The sequence below is a fragment of the Cydia strobilella genome, chromosome 13 (assembly GCF_947568885.1).
Source record: "Cydia strobilella chromosome 13, ilCydStro3.1, whole genome shotgun sequence".
Classification (NCBI taxonomy): domain Eukaryota; kingdom Metazoa; phylum Arthropoda; class Insecta; order Lepidoptera; family Tortricidae; genus Cydia; species Cydia strobilella.
This window is the reverse complement of record NC_086053.1, coordinates 2717723-2723803: the sequence shown is the minus strand read 5'-3', so window position 1 is coordinate 2723803 and position 6081 is coordinate 2717723.

The following is a 6081-nucleotide window of genomic DNA, read 5'->3' as shown; positions in this document are numbered from 1 at the left end:
TAGATTTTTTCGAAAATGAAATTATTATAAGTTACCATAAGTTACATAGGAGTATTTATATGTGTGGAAATCAAGGCTCGGAACCGGTTTTTTTCAAAACTCCGAAATAGTCCAATATTTTTAATTATTTTATGCGCTTTACGTAGGACTAAATCATGTATTTAAGTAACATCTTCCTATTACTAGATTGTCCCATTAAAAATGAAATATAAAACCAAAGAACGAAATGGAACGTAATAATACCGGTATTTTTTGTATGAAGAAAAAACCGGTTCCGAGCATTGGTAGAAATCTTTTTTCGTTCCTAATTTCGTTTGCTTACCATCAGTCGGTTCGTCTGCTAGTTTGCCTCCTTTTTTAATTATTTTTCTAATACTTATAACACGCGGTTCTTATGCATGAAGCATAGAAACTACAAAAAACACACCTCGGTTTCTAGACACCGATTTTATTACCATACATTAGGGTTGTCACATCTGCAAAATGTCAGCGCAGGGCACACTAAACTCACGACACAACACAACCATTTAAAATCTGACCAGACCTCGCACAGTTTTCATAGTTCTAAGCGTCAAGTAAGACTGGACGTTGTATATAGTGGTTTGTAAAGACGACCCTGACCTTCTAAATTGCGCGGACATAACGCTCCCGCGAGGCACAAATATGGCGGTGCCTAAATAAATAAATATTATACGAATCTCTGGATACTTGTCCGGTGCCTGGAGGCAGCTTCTGTTTTAAAGATTTGTATTTTTGAAGTAAAACTTCTTTAGGCGCAACTAGAGGGTAACTCAGTTTTTTTTTCTGACGGAAGTATTGAGCAATAGTGACACACGCACAATAGGACACACGTCAAAGTGCCAACATAGCGATAAACGTCAGAGAAGTTTTGCTTCAATCGCGCGTAAAAGATTACACGCACTCACTTTTTTTTGACGACAGGTATAGAAGGCAAACGAGCAAACGAATCATCTGATGGTAAGCGATAACCGTAGACACCCCGCAACTCCAGAGGGGTTGTATGTACGTTGATAAGATGGGAGTACGCTCTTTTCTTGAAGGTCGTATCGGTCCGGAAATATCGCAGGTTACTGTTCATTCCATAGCTGTGTAAGGCAGGAAGTTTCCGGAGAAACGCAAAGTTAAGGACTGCAATTTGACACTGGGTTAACGGTTTAACAGGTTAACTTCGGGTTAGTAGTATGGTGTAAGTGGCGCTAAGTGGTGAAGATGGAAATGTTGTCGCGTAGGGCGATGACGGAAAGAAGCGGTAGGGATTAATCCGAAAAATTGCTCGGAGCAATCCTGGATACGGTTTTTGGTCATCTTGTTTTGACACGACCTTCATCTATTCTATTTCTTTACACTTCAATTCTGCAAAAAACAACTCAGATTTTTTTTCACGTGCTTTTTAAATAGCTACGTGGGATTTCGTTAATTTTCTAAAAACTTATCCTGACAAAGGACCAGAAATGTTGACATGCAAGGGGGAATCTTAACTTAATACAATAGACGATTGATTTAAATCAATCCATACCTCATTTAGAATATAAGATGAAATAAAATAAATAATCTCGTTTGCCGAGATCTGATAGCTGGGCTACCAGCTGTAATAACAAAAGGGAATGCTAAAGGAAATCACTATTTCAAAATAGTGTGTGTGATGAAATATTAAATAGAATAGTGTGTGATTTGGGGTTAGTATGTTGTGATTTCGTTTAGCCCTGGCAGTGACATCTTTGTAACAATATTTTAGTACCGACGAGATTTCACAAGACATATGAGGCTCAGTGAATCACTTGGGCGTTTTTCTGTTGCTATAGATGTTACATCTATACATTTTTTCCTGGCAGGTGGTAGCCGAAATTTATCTTTTGGACAGTAAGAAAAAGGCTTACAATATCACCGGCACGATATTTGTAGGAAGACAAGTAGGTATTAGTCCGGATCTCGGACTCTTTACAAGCATTGCATTAATCCGGATTCCTCACGACGTTTTCCTTGACCGAAAGTTTTCCTTATACATAAGTTCCGAAAAATTCTCCTAATTGAATATCGCACACCCCCACCGCTACACCAACGCTTAGGATAATTACTTGGAATGTCCGTAAAGTATTTGCCACATGTTCTTGATTGCCGGTTACCCACAAAACTTGATTATTATATAGCGGCCTATTTTCGTCGTGTTCGGGTGTTTGTCCGGCGGCCATGGAAACGGTGGTGTTACGGCCTGACACGGGGTGTCGGTATAGACAAAGTTAAAAAATAGTTAATCCTTGTAGTTTGTTTTAAAATGTATCAGCAATACAATTAAACACACACAATAATAGATACCTACACTGCTAGAATCTTGGTGTCTCACGCACGGCTTGTGCTTCATTATTTAATTTTAATTTAATTTATTTAATTATAGCGTGAGTCATCCTTTAATCGTTCGTGATAAAATATTTAATAAAATGACAATAAGTAATTCAATATTCTTTATTGTGCACCAAAAAGTAAAAAAAATACACTGAAAGCGAAATACAAGCTTAAGACTAGGTAACAACAGGCGGTCTTATCGCTAAAAAGCGATCTCTTCCAGACAACCTTTGGGTAGCAGGAAAGTTAAGTACTTACAACTTTGAACGGGTTGTGCCGATATATATAGAAATTAACAATGTATAAACTTGAAAAATTAAATCAATAAATCAAGTAGAAATAAATAAATTATTTCTTAAGACTGTCTCGCCATTCCAACATGGCTTGGTCAGAGTTTAAAGCATTATTAACGTAGCCCGGTCTGTAAGCACTTTTAGAGCATGAGAAGTTAAAAATATCTTTAAAATAATAAAACTGCATTAGCATATCACTCGCATTCATCATTCACTTCGACAGTTCCATTTTCAAATGCCAGTTCGTCTAATTGTAGACTGCCACGAGCCACTTACAGTTACTGACACTACTGACAGGCTACACGTATTCGCGTTTAAGAGTCCCCGGCAAGCTCGGTTCTCCATACAAACGTAGTTACGCTCTCATTTTAAAAGGACCCCCTAGATTGCTCTGAAACTTTGTACCTACAATAAGATAAGGTATATCTGTCTGTAATTAGTTTATGTAGCTTCAGATACCATAGTAAAAAAATACAGCGAATTTAAGTTTTTCATACAAAACTTGTTTTTGCTCTATTTCGTTTGTTTTATAAACTGGACCTATATAAACTAATTACAGACCTAGATATACCTCATGTCATTATATATGCAAAGTTTCGTTACAATCCAACACGTAGTTTTAAAATGAGAACGAACCTCCGTTTGTATGGGAAGGTGAAATTCGGCGCTTTTTTTTTATTGTATAAACTGATCGGCGATTGGCCCTAGTCACACCTGATGGAAAGTGAAGACAGGGCCTAAGATGGAGCTCACCGGTTCAGTAACAGCCTATTCACTCTTGTTTTAAAGAGACCGAGGTCATATTGATCAGGGAATACAGATGGCGGGGCTTGCCGGTCTCCTTCACCTTCCCACTCTTAAGACGAAAGTGGAGGACCTAATATCGGTAATCGCCTTTTCATACAAACGTAGTCCTCATTTTCCTCTCTGGATATTAACATTGTTGATAATATTTTGACACAATTTATTGTATATAAACCTCTCCGTTAGATTTTTTTAATTTTTTTACTATTACCTAATAACAGTTAGGAGCATTTAATAATTTGTATGAAATCTGTTTTTCGCTCCTAATTTTTACAATAATCCAAAAATTAAAAAAAAATCAAACGTAAGATATGCAGAAATATACTGTATAATGTCAATATCCAGAGAGGAAAATGGGGACTACGTTTGTATGAAGAAGCGGCCGTCCTCTTTCCTCTTAAGGACAGATGTTGACGATGTTGTCGATAAGTAGCAGGTCAATTCGTACATGCACCTGACATCAAACCGACATTTGAATGATATTGGAAATATTGGAATAATATCAGCTAGCTGTCATTCGCGCGTTCATTTAGCTTCGTAGGTGATTCGTAAAACAGAATAAGGAAAATTTAAATTCAGCTTATTATAAGACCGTTACAGATTGTTAAATTCGATTGCTGTTGTATTTTATAAAGGAATTTGTTTTGTCTAGAAATCAAAACCGGCCAAGTGCGAGTCGGACTCGCGCGAGAAGGTATACCATTACGCAAAAAACGGCAAAAAAGTCACATTTGTTGTATGGGAGCCCTACTTAAATATTTATTTTATTCTGATTTTAGTATTTAATTGTAGTTATAGCGGCAACAGAAATACATCATCTGTGAAAATTTCAACTGTCTAGCTCACGTTCATGAGATACAGCCAGGTGACAGACGGACACACAGACGAACGGACAGCGAAGTCTTAGTAATAGGGTCCCGTTTTTACCCTTTGGGTACGGATCCCTAAAAAAGACATTTACTTGCAAATTTAATAATTTTTACCGATTTTCGTTGTGCCCTGTCTCACAAAACAAGATTGATCAGTTTTTTTTTTTTTGTATATACATAATAGGTAATACGTCCATGGAATAAGGGCAGAAATTTTATGCAAAATACCTAACTTATGTCATGATTTATTCATGTTTACATAAATACCTGTTGAGTAAGAATTTTAATGTGGCAACATTATTGCGTTACCCCGATTAATACAGGGTAAGTTGGGAAAATAACTGGCAACACGTTATCACGTAAATAAGGAGCAAGTTGGGCAGTCTCCTGATTCTCGTTCACATGGATCGAGGCAGTCAAACACACATTGTGAAGGATCAGTCAGATCAGAGTACCTTCAAGTACTTCCATTATTGTATCAGTAATAATAAAATTAGAGTAACCCATACGAGAAGAAGCTTCATAATATTAAAAAAAAATTAACGTATTCAGTAAACTTTAGAGTAATTGTAAGCAAAAACTTAATTAAATCCCGCCCTAATTAAGAAACGTACAAAATATTAACGTTCATATTCGGACACTGAATCGTGTGTTAATCTTGAGACTTACGTTCTTCTTTTCAAACAGGTTTGAGAAGTAATTAATTTTCAATCCTCACGGCTCATTAGCGGACATTTAATCTCTGGTATACAATTTCCTAAAGCTTTAATAAAGTAACTTGAATGTGTTTGAGTATCACGCTTTATTTCCTAATGAAATGTTTTGAATTACGAGTTAACATGTTTGCGCATTATAGGTAGCTAACTTTGATTTAATTAAATGTATTAACGAATCGAGAAGATTAGGAGTAATAATGTACATAATTGCATAGTGTTTACATTTAAAGATAAGATAAAGATAAAAAAAACGTGTACAAATAATAATAAGTAGCATTTTTGGGACCTATCGTAACAAAAGCTTAGAAGCCCTGGTTGGTAGCATTGTTTAATCGTTTTTATTGAGCCGTGACTAGACATTTTTAGCCGTAACAATACAGGTAATTTTGCGATTAGAATCTCAAGCAAATAGGTAGGTATAATGGCAGAGCTTTTTGTAATATTGATCGAAAATGAAAACAAAGAAGGTAGCTGTGGTGTTTTAGATGCGAATACTTTTTTAATTTAATTACCTACAAACCGAACAACGATTGATCCTTCATTTTAGGCTTGTTTTCCACTGAGGCGGAGATGAGAAGAGACTTTGTGGTAATCCAGTGGAGCGGATTGGTTGATTCCAGCACATCTCTCATCTCCGCTTCTGTAGAAAGGCAGCCTAAAATGAAGCTTATTGGATTAGTAAGTATTAGTAAAAATTAATTCAACACACATTCTGTGTTTTGGTTTCTGAACGCTTACATTGTGTATTTCTGGTAAGCTTGCCAACCATTATCATAAAACATGCGTGCGTTCAAAGATCAATGTACTATTTCTCAAAAAATCGAAACTCAATGTTTCCCCACGATTCAAAGCAGCCACAGTAAAGTTCGGTTTATTACAATTATAACTAGTTGTCACTTTCCTATTTCAAAAACATCTCTTTAGAATGCCAATCTAAAACGAGGTTTAGACTAGCAAGAACTTGCATGCAATTTTCATTACATTGCGGTATCTGATAAACATTTTGAATGCAGTTTACCAGTCAGCAATGTAACGTAA